Raw genomic sequence first — 17,018 nt, forward strand, 5'->3', positions numbered from 1 at the left:
GTGTTTTAAAAAAATCAGACGACTGCTTCAAAACAAACAATGTATTCCAAAACATCCATTAGTTTAAATGAAATTCAGAAATTCGGCTCTAGACTAAATCTAGCTGTCTACCAAAACCATTACTACACTAACTAATGTAGTATTTTTGGACTTACCCATAGGATTTAATGGTGTTTTACTATATCTGTAAGATAACATCCCACCAATAGAATACATTACTAGAGACCCACAAACCCCATTATAGCCGAAGAGTAGAATGCTTGGAAATCCTTTTTATATCATTCAATGTAGAAAGGTAAAGTGATTATATATATAAAGTTGTGGCATGACATTGTGAAATGCATGTCAACGTTTCCCTCCAACAGCTTTTATGGCACTTTTAAATGCACATTGTCATTTTCACCACTAGAGGTCACTAAACAAGAACAAAAGCCGAAGCTTGATTATGCTTTGAAAGTGTGCATGATGGGGGTCATACTGTCCATGTAGATCGATCAGTCAGGACTCATAAATCATGTTCATAGGTGACGTATTGAAAAAGAGGCTACATTATAATGTAAGCCCACAGTTATGACATCACACTATCAGGAGAGTACTGCTTTTAAATTGCTCTAGCGATACTTTAATAAAAATGTGCACAGTGTCACATGATATCAAACGCATGGCTAAACAAAAAGCTGTGATTTTAAAAACGGTATGTGTTGAAAAAAAACATGTGATACAGCTTGTGTTTGCTGTTCAAAAACCTCCAGGTAGCTCAAGTTTTGTTTGAAGATGTGAATATCTAGCTGCAGGAAGGACTGACCAAACGCCTAAAAGTCAACGATCAGACATTTCAAGTCATTTAAAAAATGTATAAAGTTTCTCATACAAGCACTTCATAACAACGTGAAGAGACAAATTAGTAATATTTTCATTATCCTTACTAAGGGGTGAAATGACGAATTAAGGAAAAAAAATCAAATCTAGACATTTAATGAATGGCTTGATGAGATTTTATACCCTTTCGTGTTGTTAGTGGATGAAAACATCCACTAAATTCAACGGCTATAAAATGTATCAGATGCATATTGTTTTCAGATCTGTTAATCAACCTCAGTACTGATCAAAACTACAAAATCTTCACAAAAATTCCATGATTTTAACTCTTTAATTGCCAAGTATTTACATCTGGACAGGAACGCTAAAAACAAACAGAGAAAAGATGAAAAATAATTATTTGCAGACAGATTGAATCATTAAATGTGTTTAGCTGCATTGATTTTTAACTTTGTATTTTTAATCTTCAAATAATGAGGTTCTGTTTATTTTAAAATGCTTTATGTGATCGACCACAAAATCAGTCATAAGTCGCATGGGTACATTTGTAGCAATAGCCAACAATACACTTGGGTAAAAATTATAAATTTTTAAAAATTATTAAGATATTAAGTAAAGATCACGATTCATTAAGATATTTTGTAAATTTCCTACCATAAATATCTCCAACATTTATTTGTCATTAGTAATATGTGTTGCTAAGGACTTCATTTGCACAACTTTAAATGTGATTTTCTCAATATTTTGCAGACTTAGATTCCAGATATTCAAATATTTGTTTATTGGCCAAATCATAACAAACCATATATCAATGGAAAGCTTACTTATTCAGCTTACATCTCAATTTTAAAAAGTGACCCTTATGACTGTTTTTGTGGTCCAGGTTCACAAATGATCTTTTGTAAAGACTTGGTGTCTGTTAAACAGAAAGATTTAGTTAAAGGTTCTTGGTTGTGGTTTTTAGAGGCACCGCTTCCTTTTTTCTGCTACTATGGCAGGAAATCAGCTCAAGTTTTTCACACACTCTTAAGGTTATTTACATGTATTGTACCCCTGCAACTAGGGTAAACCTCAATCTCCCTTTTTTTTCCTCTTTCCACTGAATCAGACGCATGCAACATTTCTAAACATAAATTAAATATAAATTAAATAAATTAAATATTCATCACCGGCATTTTGTTCATGCAAACCAATTCAATTCAATTCAATTGAATTCAATTGAATTAAAGCTCCGCATTGAAAAAAATGATTCATTGAATCTAATACATTTTTTTAAGGTAAGTGGTTGCAATTAATTTATTTAAGCTACATTTAAACAAAAAAGATTAGCAAAGTAAAATAAAACATAAAACTTTTGTTTAAATGTAGCTTAAATAAATTGATTGCAACCACTTACATTAAAAAAATGTATTAAATTCAATGAATCATTTTAATGCAGCTTTTTCTGTGACTGTATGAAGTACGTATAGTATGCACAGCATGCAAATCTTATAATGCATATAATGTAAGGTTATGTACTATTGTGTGAAATACTTACACACACTGTAAAAAAATGTGCTGTTAAATACCAGTAATCAACTAGCAGCTTGGTTGCCAGCAAGATAATGTTAATTTATGTTTCTGCCTCTGTGAATTCACACAGCAAATTATTGAGTGATAAAAACATAGTGTTGGGCAGCCAGTGTTAAAATCTGGTGTTCAGTTACAAATATCTCATGCTTTAACACTTGTTTAGTGTTAATACACAGTGTTCTTTTTGGGTGTTAACATGGGTCAATCCCTGCCCTGTGTCTCAAACAGTTCCGTAGTCCCCTAGGTTGTGATTCAGTAAATCATATACACTCGTAGAAAGGATGTGTTAATTTTTTACACATCATTGTGCGGTAAGCTTTTAACACATTATGTGTCATTTTGTGTTGATTTTGTGTTGAAGTATAACACATGTTGTGTTAAAAGTAACACAAAATGTGTTGTTTCAATAATAACACAGAGATGGGTGGATTCCAGGACGACGCAGTTAGTGTGTTGTCCCAGAATCAACACTAATGTGTTGTTTTTAACACATTCGTTCTAAGAGTGTAGCTTTAGATGCTATTTACACTTTATTATAATTAAACTGTGCAAAAGTACCAATTCTTTGCAATACGTGTAAATGGTAATGGATGCAATAAACACATATTGGCAGATACTGTTTGCAACTCAGTATTTTCCTCTACATTAACAGGCAGTGGCGGAGCCAGAGGGGTGTGCAGGGTGGCACTGGACACCCTTGACATGTCACTGGCCACCCCGTGTGCCACCCCAAATTTAATGCGCTACTTTCACTTAATCGCTATGTTTATTTTCGACGTGCGGCTGCGCAGCACATTGTTAAAAACAAACACTATGAATATTAACCCTCCTTGCGGTCGCGGCGCAAACTCTTTCTTTTTCAATCACTGCACAAAGAGACTTGGATTACTCTGCTGATTTTGGACATGCAGATATGATTTATACATCATTTAAAACGTTAAGTGTCATTTTTTGTGTGTCTATAAAAACTGAATGTTGTGCTTTTCACAAAATTAAGAAAATATACATAATGCGCGTTCTGTTATCTCTCCATCAGTGACGTCTTTTCAAAAACGCGTCAGAAAATTTACTGTAACGAATACTTTTCATATCATCAGAAGATAAATGTCATGTCTACGCTTGGAATCTCTTTAAAATTATGTAAGTGAAGTCGTACATTGCTAATACTACATGATTTGACCATATGCTGGAAGTGTGGTAATTTTCTTGTGGACTGAATAAAGTCTAAGATTGCCAATTCTTTTTACAACAAAACCCAGCACCATGTTTTCATTCTTGACGTGATCTTTACTGTATGATTGTTAATTCGACTGAATTGCCACATTGAACTTGAAAGCGCGACGCGCATATCCGATAGTGCGCATGCACAGCCAGAGCTTAAACGACTTCATGTTCGCGTCTTTTTTGGTTAAACGGACAAATGCTCATATGTCAAAATAGCTGTTTTGGTGATTTTCATACTAAACATTTGGTTAATGTACGTCTTAAACGAATAAACATTTTATTGCATTCTGTCTTATTCTAACCTCTTGAAGTCTGTCATTAAAGTTAATTAAAAATCAAAAGAAAAAAGAAAACTTTTGCATCTTCTGTATCTTCGTAAATAAAGATTAATCCAAGCATCCTTTGTGTTGAGCACTGCTATTTGAAGTAAGTTTAAGGTTTATCATGGAATTTTGATTTCCTGATCTTTTGTTTCATTAAAGGGATACTTCACAAAATGAAAATTCTGTCATCATTTTTACATCCTTATGTTGTTCTAAACCTGTACGAATTTCTTTTTTCTGATGAACACAAAAGAGGATGATGGCACACAGCTGTTAACCATTGACTTCCATAGTAGGAATAAAAACAACATGATGGAATTCAATGGATTGTGTGCTTACCATCATTTATCAAAAGTATCTTCTTTTGTGTTTATTAAAATAAAATACAGGTTTAGAACAACATAAGGGTGAGTAAATGATGACAGAATTTAAATTTTTGGGTGAATCCCTTTAACAGACAGTAAATCAGATAAGAAATACAGTAGAAAGATTTAAAATTCACCCTTATTATGTTTACATATAATGCGATCAAAAGATTCATTTATGATTACACGTCATTTTCTTTTATGGACTATGGACCCCCTAAAGTACCTTTGGCCACCCCCTGGCCACCCCATTAAAAAAATTCTAGTTCCGCCACTGTTCCCTACTGAAAAATCCAGCTAAGACCAGCATAAGCTGGAGAGCTGGTTTAAGCTGGTCTCAAAACTTGGTTTTAGCAGGTCTCCCAGCTTGGTTTTAGCAGGTCTCCCAGCTTGGTTTTAGCAGGTATTGCTGGTGTAGTAAGCTGGTCTAGCTGTGTTTTGGTCACGTTTTAAGCTGGTCTAGCTTGACTTAGCTACTGACACCTTAAACCAGCTAAAACCAGCTACCAGCTTATGCTGGTCTTTGCTGGATTTTTCAGTAGGATTGAGCAGCTACAGGCTACAATCATTCTGAAATCATTTTAATACTGAGTTAACTGCTTTAACAATCTTTCACATGTTTACATTTTGACATAACAATCATAACATACTGTAAACACACTTTTTTGGGTAGGATAGGTTAGTTCGTTTTGTCTGTATTTTTTATCTTACTGCTTGCCTCTTAATATCAGGAACTAAGAAGCTAGCACTGCTGGCTAGTGTGGTGTCTAACTATGAAAACAATCTCCTCAGCAAGACCTAAAAAAAGACTGCCCCTACTGAAAAATCCAGCAAAGACCAGCATAAGCTGGTAGCTGGTTTTAGCTGGTTTAAGGTGGCAGTAGCTGGTGTAAGCTGGTCCAACCAGCCTGGCAAAGCTGGTCAAGCTGATGGGTCAGCTGGTCTTCCAGCATGACCAGATGAGTCCAGCTAGACCAACTTAAAAAGTGACCAAAACACAGCTAGACCAGCTTAAAAAGTGACCAAAACACAGCTAGACCAGCTTAAAAATTGACCAAAACACAGCTAGACCAGCTTAAAAAATGACCAAAACACAGCTAAGCCAGCTTAAAAAGTGACCAAAACACAGCTAGACCAGCTTAAAAAGTGACCAAAACACAGCTAGACCAGCTTAAAAAGTGACCAAAACACAGCTAGACCAGCTTGCTGTACCAGCAATACCAGAAAAAACCAAGCTGGGAGACCAGCTAAAACCATCTCACCAGCTTAAGCTGGATTTTACAGTAGGGTGACTTGCCTAAAATTCGTGCTGTCGATCTTAAGGTTTCTTAAAAACTTTGCGTTGCGTGCCATAATCCTCACAGATATTGTGTGTGTCTGTGATTTTTCCTGTCGTCAAGGACAAAGCCGGCAACACCACATATAGGGACAGTTTCCCGGACAGGGATTAGACTAGTCCTAGAAAAAAAATGTAAGAGCTGTCAAAACTGAAAACAACTTGCACTGACTTAAAATACATCAGTGCCCTTTGTTTTGCCTCGAAATGCACACAAGTAATACTTTTAGTAAGGCATGTTTGTTAAATATTTTCTAATGAAACTAAGTTCTAGTTCTGGCTTAAACTAATCTCTGTCTGAGAAACCACCCCATAAAGTTGATCCTGATTGGTCCCCTTCTGTGCATTCGAAGTGCTGATTAGCTCACGCAGATAGAACCTTATAGAGCCAACTTAGAGTTTGATTTTGTAGATAGAACCTTTTTATTTTTTTAATAAAACGTCCCAAAATGTACAAAACTTGAAATAAAACATCACATAATGTAAATAAGTTGTCACAGAGTAAGAATATGTGAATAACTCAATTTTGACAAAAATGTTAGATAGAACCTTATAATTCCAAGGGGACGAAGTGTCTCATACCACCGCATTCAGCACAAACTGGGCTAAAATATTATATGAGCTACATGTATGTACATGTTTATATTTTTGAGAGAAAAATGTTTATGCGTGGTTTTTAAAAAAGCAACATTTTTAAGTCAATGATATAAGTCCACAAAACCCACTTTTCTAAACAGAATCTAGTAGTCTAGAGTTTTTTCTTTAAAATGGTGTGACAATCACCATGCCTACTTATTCACATAAAACAATATATTTATTTAGAAATTGTAAGACACTTTTTGTTTAAAGGGGCCGTATGCGAGAAGGATTGATTGACAGCTAGCAAACAAAGGCTCGCATAATGAGCTGCATAATGAGGCAGGAATGTTGGGAACTACAGTAAAGAATGTGAGGACAAATGTATACATGTTTGTTTGAGGTATATTAAGAAGTTAACAATATAATAAAAATCGAAATGAAGGTCCTTCATTTCAATTGATAAACAACAGAGCTGTAAACTTCATGTGGCTCATGTTACCATATAACTTTATGTCCAAAAAGTGTTTTTCCACTTCATAGTTTTGTACTGATGAGAGAGATGCAGACCTCTAAGAGAGTTATAAACAGCTGTTAGCACAAATTGTCCACAGAAATACCCTTACATATATAACTGATGGGTAAATATCACTGATACTACATTCATATAAACTATCTTGTACATAAACTAAATCTCAGATAAACATCTGCAGCAATTAGTTATATAAAAAGCTGTTTTCAGATGACTGTTTTCAGATGCCCATCCCCTTATCGTCTAGCTTCTGTTTTAAATGCGTTTCTGTAAGCGTTTCTGTAGGCTGAACTGCACAAGCCATGAGCATATTACATGATAGCAAATATAAATGGTATAAATTAACTGTTAACGTTACTTCTAATCCAGCTCCAGTGCGTCCTCCATTGTTCTTCTAAGGTAACGTTAAAGATACATGCTTCTCTTCCTCAATGTCCAGACATAAATGAAGATATTCCTCATGTGTGTGTATAAAGTTTATAATCCAAACATGCGGTAAAGTCTTTAAATCTGATAAACTTTACGCTGTGTTTATTATGGTTTGAACCACTCGTCTGTTGATTTCCATGTCAACAGCGGGTACTGCCTGTGGGCGTGACCGAATTAAAGATAATGAAGTCAGCCAGGAAAAACGGTACTCTCTTTACTTAAATGGAGATTATATAAACAGGCATTATTTGTTTTCGATTATATTTAGCTTGTTTAAAAGTAGACATTTCAGGCTTTCTTTGGATATGTGTATCATGTTTGTGTGACGAGAATTCCCGGAGTTTCAATTGAATTTTTGTAACGTGTTTTGAGAGACAGCTGGCGGAGACAGAAATGTCTGGATGCACACCCTGTTTATTTTTTTTTATTTGACAAAAACACAAAGATCTGTTGTTATTGTGAATAAACACATATAAAAGAAGACCATTTACCGTTTTGAAATGATGTCAAAAACGTAAGTGAATGATTATTAATGATGGAGTATTTTAAGTTGATTCTGCCATGATAAGGAAAAAACACGTCAAAACGCGGCGCAGTGTTTTTGGACCCCAGGGGGTTAATCCAATCAGCTGTTACTTTACTACTGCTAAAATACTGATTTATAAATGCGACATTGTCTGACAAAATCACCATAACTTGCATTTGCATTGATGAGCTGATAAACGAGGTGATTTTGGCTGCATTACCTTTGTGTCTCGTGCAGTGCAGAGCTTTTCTGATGCTCTTCTCTTGTTGCGTTTATGGGCGCTTTTATTTTAAATGCAAGTGATAGTTTAATTATAGATTGGTATAGGTATAGCGCAGACAATTCGGTGCAAATTTAAAAAATATGAGAGAATACACTGTTACACAGAACTACAGAACGTGCGCACGCACATACCGCACCATAGGGAGGTAGAGAGCTCACACACAGAGAACGGAGATGTGTGTGGGAAAACACTGCTAACCTTTCGTTAAGTTATGATAAACTCGATCAGCCGTCTTCTCTGGAACATCTATTGACGTTTACGTGAAAAGACAAGTCTGGAGGTAACGCACATGGAAAACACCACCAACTTTTAATTATTTCACTCAGTGTCATGTGAGAGAGGCACTGTCAGGGAAAGAGAGAGCGTGCGTGGCCGAGAGGGGCGCCGCTGAGCGCTAGCAACAGTGAATGAAGCTGTTTAAAAAATATTTAAATAAAAATGTAAATGGTAATCATGAAAAATAAATTTGTAGAGGCCATTGTTGACTCTGTGGCGACGCAGCAAAAATCAATTTATGGGAAACATTGCAATTACCATCCAAATAGTGCTTAACCCATTAACTTAAGCTGCACTTAAGTGTGCACCAGGGGCGTAGGCAGAACTTGTATTTTGGGCGGGCAAAAGTGAGTGGGCCAATAGTTTATCCTAGAATAAAATGACTTAAATAATAATTAAACCTTAGAGTAGAAAAAAGAATAGACAATCTGCAAAAACAGTGACATCTTTCCTTTGCAATTTTCGGCGAAGGCAATAATAAAACCCTGTCTAAACATGTTCAACCAACACATAGCTCAATAAAGGACAAACCAGGCCAGGCAGTCTTATTTAGGCTAGTCAGTAGTGCAAAAACAGTTCACCTGAAATAAAGTAGGCTAAAAGTAACAGGAAATTGAAATAATGAAAACTCTCAGCAGAGCACGGTTTGAAATAAATAACAACACACTGCCTAATTTATATTAAATCAACCATATACAGTGCAATCAGCCTGGTGGAAACTAAGCTTTTGTGCCAAAAAATAGCAACTCGTTTAAATTAAACAATGTAACTTAACCTATAAGGCATACATCTATACACAACACACCACTTAGTTAAATCACTTCCAGAGCAAAAATTAAGGAAATGAGTTAAACAACAGGCTTACCTTTGTTGTTTTCATTCTACAAAACAAGACGCAAACGCCTGGGTTCAATGTTGAAAACAGAAATTATCTCATTATAGTCCAAAGAGTCACAGTTATTTTTCAAAAGACAAAAGGCACAGGTTTTTGAGGCGAGTAGTACTCGTGGATTCAAATTGGGTCGTACGTGGTTCATCAATTGCCGTTAGATCGGCGGGTCAACCTGTGTCAGTCTGACCGGAGAGCGCACTGGAACTGCCGCCAGGGAGCAAGCGGCAACCGGCGCCACCAGCGCGCCTGACTAGCCGCCTTGTGGGTTGATGAGTCTGAAAAACTGGGCTGGTAGGACTCGGCATATGGAAGCAGTGGCGTATCGTCTTCCTCAAAACTTTGTTTTTTTAAATAACACATTAAAGAAACTTTAGCCATTATTGTGGCAATTTTAATATTAGCTAAAAAAGCAGTTAGCAAAGTTAGCTGGCTGGCTGCCAGAGCCCATCGCTCCCCACAAAACCCCTAGCAACCAATTACGTTCCGGAGGCTTCCTACAACTTGCTTTAAGAACTCCATTTTATTTAGAAAGCAAATTATACACACACCGGTCAACAATAAATCAGCATTATATTAATATATTTTTTTTAAATGCATTTGAATAATAAAAAATAAACAAAAAATTTATTTTGATTAAACTTGCCTGGGCGGGCCAGGGAGTTATGTGGGCGGGCCAGTGCCGCCCTGGCCCATTACTGGCTACGCCCCTGGTGTGCACTACTATCTTTTTGTGCACCACTATCACTTTTTCATATTTTTTTAATTCCAGCGAGCGATTTATAGGCCTACCAGAAAAGAGGCGTTTCCCAGCATCATGGCGCAAATTGTAGAGTTAATTTGATTGGGGGGTGAATTATATCAGTCAGGCACATTTTCCAATAACTTCTTGTTATATCAAGCCCTTATGTTAATCCGGCCCTGCTCTTAATATTACTAATTGTTATGATGCAGTATAACAAGGCTGGTAAGAAAACTACTGATCAATAATCAAACATCCAACCTCACAAGAGTCTATCATCTCTTGGTTTTCTTTACCATAACAAACATGCATCAAAGAGACACAGTTATAGCAACAAAACTGAAAACCAAATAAAGAGCCCAACTAATGAAAACAGTGATCACCATAATGTTGACTTTAAAGGCGCTCTAAACGAATCTGTGTGACGTTACTTTTTGTTGATGTTTGAACTGTTTTCAAACAAACGGAGCGTAGCTAACTCCTCCCACTCCCCCTCCCTTTCGTGCTTTTATGAACGCGCCCAACCCCCACCCCCAAATCTTTCTTGTCGTTTATTGGCTGGAACACTTTGTTTTGTTTCGTAGTGCTAGGTTTGGCCACTTTGTTTTTATTGCAGTTTGTGGAGCCTGGGCTGTCTACAGAGATCGCGTTTTTTAACAGTTTGATCAGCGGACAGGCAGCAAGCAGATAGTGAAGAGATGTTTGCTGTATGTAACAAAAAAATTATGGTCTAAAACACGTGAATTCGCTTAGAGCACCTTTAAAGAAAATGCTTGTGAAGTCTAGTAAACAACACATGTTCATTTTCAGTAAGAACTTTTGTAGATGTATAACAGAAATAAAGTCAAAGTGGTTTATACTATGAAGATGGTAATGGTGTTTGTGGAAATGTTTAATTCTCCTCTGGTGATATAGGGAGAGGTTTAATGTGTTGTGTTATTTTCAGTTGAAGTCTTTGTGTCTGTAAGTTTTTCTGCTCATCTCTTCTCTTTTTTGTTTATATTTTCTTCAGTGATTCTGTTTATTAGCAGCAGCCTAGCATTTCAAACGTTACCATTGTGTAGCATTGAAAATGTTAAAGAAACTTGAACATTTCGTTAGATATAACATTGCAAGCAGCACCTGTGTCTAGTTTAAATGCAATAGCCTCGTTTTTTAGTTTCAGGATTTGAGTCCTTGTCATTTTGATTTTTCGTTTAGTGGTGACAGTGTGTACATCTTTTATTGCTTGTACATCAATAGTCCCGACAAAGAAATCTTGTTCATCACTTTGTTGACTGTTACATTGCCTGTATTTTCTTGGTAAAGGCTTGACATTTACACATTTTTTCCCTTTATTGAAACAAATGACTTAAATCATACAGTCACATAGCAGGAATGTTTCAACATCTTTAGACAGAATAACAGATCATAGAAAAGAGAGGAAAAAAATTAAGAAAAAAAGTAAAATAAAGAAATAAAGAAAATTATTAAAGAAAATAAAAAAGTACACATCTAAATATTTCTTCCTTTTTCCATAAACATTCGAGTATCATAAAGTATAGTATACCTAACAGGGACATTACACTATAAACATTTTCTCCATAAAGGTAAGCAAAATGTAATTATTTTCGTTTTTAATTAATTTCAATGACTTCATTAGTAATTCCATCTCGAGTAAGAATAAATTACATTTAGGTATGCCTTTTGCAAATTTATGTTTATGGATATACTGTAGTATTTACCCATGCAAGATGTAGAAGTTCACCACATATTCAAAACATCTTTTAGAGATAATTTATAATTCTTGGGGTGACTTTTACACATGTTTGCAAAGTGGTTTCTTTTGTTGCATGTTTTGCACACAGGAACGTATTTCCCATGAGACCAGGTTGCAACCAAGCATGACCATATGCTGGGCACATTTTGTATTCATGTTGGTAACCACGTCTTGTACATTTCACGCTTGTCTCGTCTTGACTTTCCGCTGTATGTGGTTTACTTTTCACAGTTTTGCCGCATTTTATCTATGTGTTTTTAAAGCTGCTAATCTTGCTTACGTCTACTTCCTCTACTAACATTTTCATTTCATTTGATGTTATCTCGTTGGCTCTGCAAACATCAAATGCTTTTCCAACGTGAGGTCCACTTCACGTAATAATCTTGCACGAACACCATCGCCTCTTATCCTGAATACAATTCGGTCTCTGATGAGCGAATAAGTCAAATCCCCAATCTCACAGATTTTTGCCTTGTTTTTGAGTATCTGTAACATACCCATCAATTGTTTCCTCTGTACTCTTGTGAAAAACATGTGGCACATGTATGGCAGATTCTTCGATAAAGAATGAGACGACAAACACGAGACTACTGAAACATATGCTCTTTACTGAAGGTGCATCATCCATGACGTCACCAGCTACGAGTAACACAGACACTCCAAGATACATGACACATATCACATAGACACATATCACATACTATGTAATTAGATGCATAGAACTTTTCTTTATCTTCTGATAGAGCTTATACCACTTTTGCTGCCTCGGAGATGGTCTATTGTCTTCTCCAGAAGGCCAAACCCCAGAGCTTGCAGCCTTGTGGCTCTTTGGTTTAGTGCTCATCTAAACATAAAACATGAAAATTGAAGTAAGCAAGTGCATTTTGAAAGTAATAAAAAAACATAATGATTATAAGTGGGTTTTACTATAAAAGAAAGTTTCATTCAAACTAAATTTCAACCCAACTTGATGACAATGAATCATTATTTTAATACACAAAAAATCACATATTAGATATGGTTTTAGTATACTAGTATAACCCGTGTATTTGTAGTAAAACTGTTGTTATACAAAAGGTAATCATTCTGCAAAAAACATGGGTCTTTATAAATAACAACCTTAGTATTACTATGGCAAACATCACTTTTAACATAATTTGTTCATTATTTTTATTGTCATAGTTCTAAAACAATAATAGTTAATATGTTTTACTACAGTACCGTTCAGTACATTTTCATAATATGTACAGTATATCTACAACAACATTTTGCTTTTTTAGACAAACCGAACCAAACTTCAAGCTGACTAAATTGAGTTTAATGCGTTATTAAGTAAGGGATAATGTAGAGGCAGCCGGTAGTTATCGGGAAATAAGCCCCGACAGTGTGATCAGGACCCGACGCGAAGCGGAGGGTCTTGTATCACACTGAAGGGGCTTATTTCCCGATAACTACCGGCTGACTCTACATTATCCCGCTTATTACACGGCTACTTGTCACATAAGAAAAAAACCGGACATGAATATGAATTTGAAACATTTTATTGGCATATTTGTTTTAAATTAACATTTTTATCCTTCCGCGAAACTTTGCACAGATGCATAAAATGATCGTAATACCTTATTAAGATCCTCTGCTTCATACTTGTCTGTCTCCATTTTTTTCTCTTTTAGCCAGTCTTTGAGGAGTTTTAATGCCCATTCTGTATTTTTTGTGTGTTGGCTTCGTAGCTGTCATGCTCTATTTTGTCAAGTTCAGTATCAGTAAGCTGTCTGTGTCTTGTCGTGGTTGTCCAGTGTTTGTCACAAGATGGCGCCAAACAAACAGTAATCTTTATTGATCTTTATTGGCGCGGAGCGATTTTACTCGTGCAAGTAGTACCGGCTATGCGTTATTATTTTGGAGCGGTTATTATTCGAAAAGAACGAACCTGCAAATGTCTCAACTGACCAATCAGAATCAAGCATTCCAGAGAGCCGTGTAATAATAAGTAATAAGATTATAGGCAAGTTGTGATAGCGTGATCACAGTTTATAAACGGATAATAAACTCTGCGTGTCGTAGAGACGGACAAGAGAGCGGTGTGGAATGGCGGAGGATGGATCAGATGCCTGTTTGGAAGTGAGCACAAAGGATAATGCGTCAGATTATCAGTCTTACAGTTAAGCACAACACTATAGCTCACTCTCAATCATGTGTCAAAACTAAATTTCCTTCTCATTTAAAGGCGGAGTCCACGATGTTTGAAAAACGCGCTGGAAAAGGAGACGGGCCGACTACCAAAACACACTTATAGCCAGTGTTGGGTGTAACTAGTTTCTAAGTAATTAGTTACTGTAATTAAATTACTTTTCCTTTGAAAAAGTAAAGTAAGGGATTACTCTTATTTTTCTTGTAATCTAATTACAGTTACTTCTGATATAACTAAATACTGTATATGGACTCTAAACAATTATATATACTATAATACAATAGTGTATTTAACATGGTTTAAGTTTACAATTCTCACTATTAACTGGTTGATTATTAGCATTAATATTAATGAGATGCTGGCTGTTTATTAATACTTAATAGCACACATTAATGCCTGATTCTGCAAAACCTTATTCTACATCCTTAACCGCCCCCATTTCTACCAATACTTAAAATTAATAACTTCTTTATTATTAGTTGTTGGAGTATATATTGAGGCAAAAGTAGTTAATAGTTAGTTAATAGAGAGAATTGGACCCTAAAGTGGGACCAGAATAATTGATGTACTTTTATATATTATTTATTCGAGCCATTTCAAGCCTATCCTTGTATCATGTACTAAATAGGATTTAGAAAGTAATTAGTAATGAGTAATTAAATACTTTTTGGAGAGAGTAATTTGTAAAGTAATCTAATTACATGATTGAAGATGTAATTAGTAACTAGTAATTAATTACTTTTTTTGAGTAACTTACCCAACACTGCTTATAGCCAATCAAATCAAATCAAATGCCGGGTTGCGTATGTGTGAGGCGGGTCTATCAACAGAAGGTCCAGATTCTATTGGGGTAGGGGCGTGTTTGTTTAGGTGATTTCAAATATCAACATTGGCTTTCAAACATCATGGACTCCGCCTTTAAGCAGTCAGTGCCCCCAAAATGCTTCGTCCCTTGTTTAGACAAAATGTTTAGATGTTTTGTCATATGGCAGAATACCATTGAAATATCCCTCATGTCCACCTTTCAGTCTTAGCCCAGTCCTTCATTGACAATGGTTACTGTACTGTTTTTTGTCTAGCTAACAGAATACAATTGTGTATAAAACTGAAAATAAAAGAAATAGGATTTTAGAGTACACTGTAAAAAATTAGCTGTGATTATGCAGCTGGTTTCCAGTAACTTACTGTAGAAGATAAAGACTGAAAATGTTTAATGTTAATTTAACTTTAAACAAACTGTTGCCATTAAATGAAATAAATTTAAAATCTACAGTAAGTTACTGGTTGCTGGTTGCCATTAATACCCAGTAATACTGTAATTTCTACAGAATTTTTTTACAGTGTAGTAAACAATTGATTATCTTAAAAAAAAAAAAAATATGTTATTACCTTAACTAAGAATTGTTGATACATCCCTCTATCATCTGTGTGCGTGCACGTAAGCGCTGGAGCGCGCTGCGACGCTTCGATAGCATTTAGCTTAGCCCCATTCATTCAATGGTACCATTTAGAGATAAAGTTAGAAATGACCAAACACATCAACGTTTTTCCTATTTAAGACGAGTAGTTATTCGAGCAAGTTTGGTGGTACAAAATAAAACGTAGCGCTTTTCTAAGCGGATTTAAAAGAGGAGCTACATTGTATGGCGTAATAGCACTTTTTGGAGTACTTGGACTCGGCGCAGTAACACCCTCCCTCTCCCATTATGAGAGGGAGAAGGGGAGCGCACTTTTCAGGCGAGTACCACCAAACTTGCTCGTATAACTACTCGTCTTAAATAGGAAAAACGTTGATGTGTTTGGTCACTTCTAACTTTATCTCTAAATGGTACCATTGAATGAATGGGGCTAAGCTAAATGCTATCGAAGCGTCGCAGCGCGCTCCAGTGCTTACGTGCACGCACACAGATGATAGAGGGATGTATCAACAATTCTTAGTTAAGGTAATAACATATTTTAATATTGAAAATGAGTAGACTATTCCTTTAACAGAGAGTAAATCAGGTGTGAGAAATAGAAAAGTTTAAAATTCAGCCTTACATTATGTTTACAGTAATCCATAGTGCACTATACTGTAAAAAAAATCTGTAGAAATTGCAGCTGGGTTGCCGGTAACTTACCGTAGATTTACATTTATGTTATTTACTGGCAACATTTTGTTCAAAGTTAAATGAACATTAAACATTTACAAGTCTTTGTCTTTATAGAGTAAACCTAAAAAAACAGCATCAAGCAAAACATTCTGGGAAACAAAATCTGAAGCAAAAAACAGAAAAAGGTTGATGATGATTTCTGGTTCCCAGAATGCTTTGCATGAGGCTGTTATTGTATAGTTTTATTCTGTAAAGATAAAGACTTGTTAATATTTAAAATGTATTTAACTTTCTTTGAACAAACTCTTGCCAGTAAATATTAAATAACATAAATTTAAATCTACGGGAAAAAAAACGGCAACCCAGCTGCAACAACACTGTAATTTCTACTGATTTTTTTACAGTGTATTTATCTAATCTGGGGTAATATAAAGTAATCAGCAGGCATGAGATTCATACATGCTTTTAAGCAAAGTAAAGTGTAAAGTAGCCTAGGTCACCCCCTGGTTACCACATTTATTTCTAGCTCTGCCACTCTTTGTACATACACTGTATTAAACATTTTATTTTTATATTAATTCTATTATACCCTTATAAAATGAAAGTCCTAGATTCACCCCTGGCAGCACACATAGTTACATTGCCCCCTCGCTGGCCTGGGACATTCACCGCGGCCCACTAATACGGTGACGTCTTCGGCCCTTGGCCAGGTTGAAGCCAGGTTCATCCACATCCAGGTCTCATTTCCTTCCAATGCCATTATTTTCTACAATAGCTTAAATACAGAAGAGCCATACACTACAGTTACAGACAATTACATAGAAATGTTCTGTTCTCCAGAAGTTCAATATACTACTGGCCAGTGGTCACTACTCCAGTGGTTCCAAACCTGGGGTACATGTACCCTTATGCAGAGGTAGACTACAGGGGGTATTTGACAGAAAGGGGAGGGGGAAAATCATCAATGACAAAACTTACTGAAATGTTACAGTAAAACCCAAAGTATTAGATAGATATACATGGGAGACACTAATTGCAGCTCTTTGACCCTTTTTTATTGTATGTTATATTCTTCAAAATAAG

General features: G+C 35.8%; 1 long non-coding RNA gene across 1 annotated transcript in view; it reads right to left on the bottom strand.

Annotated features, from left to right (window-relative positions):
* Positions 1-601: 601 nt before the first annotated feature.
* Positions 602-17,018, bottom strand: part of LOC141350917 (uncharacterized) — a 152,681-nt gene continuing 136,264 nt past the window's right edge. Inside the window, exon 3 of the long non-coding RNA XR_012359006.1 lies at positions 602-1,183. This is a non-coding gene — a long non-coding RNA (uncharacterized lncRNA). The remainder of the gene's footprint in view (positions 1,184-17,018) is intronic.

Source organism: Misgurnus anguillicaudatus, chromosome 19, assembly GCF_027580225.2.
Source record: "Misgurnus anguillicaudatus chromosome 19, ASM2758022v2, whole genome shotgun sequence".
NCBI classification, from domain to species: Eukaryota; Metazoa; Chordata; class Actinopteri; order Cypriniformes; family Cobitidae; genus Misgurnus; species Misgurnus anguillicaudatus.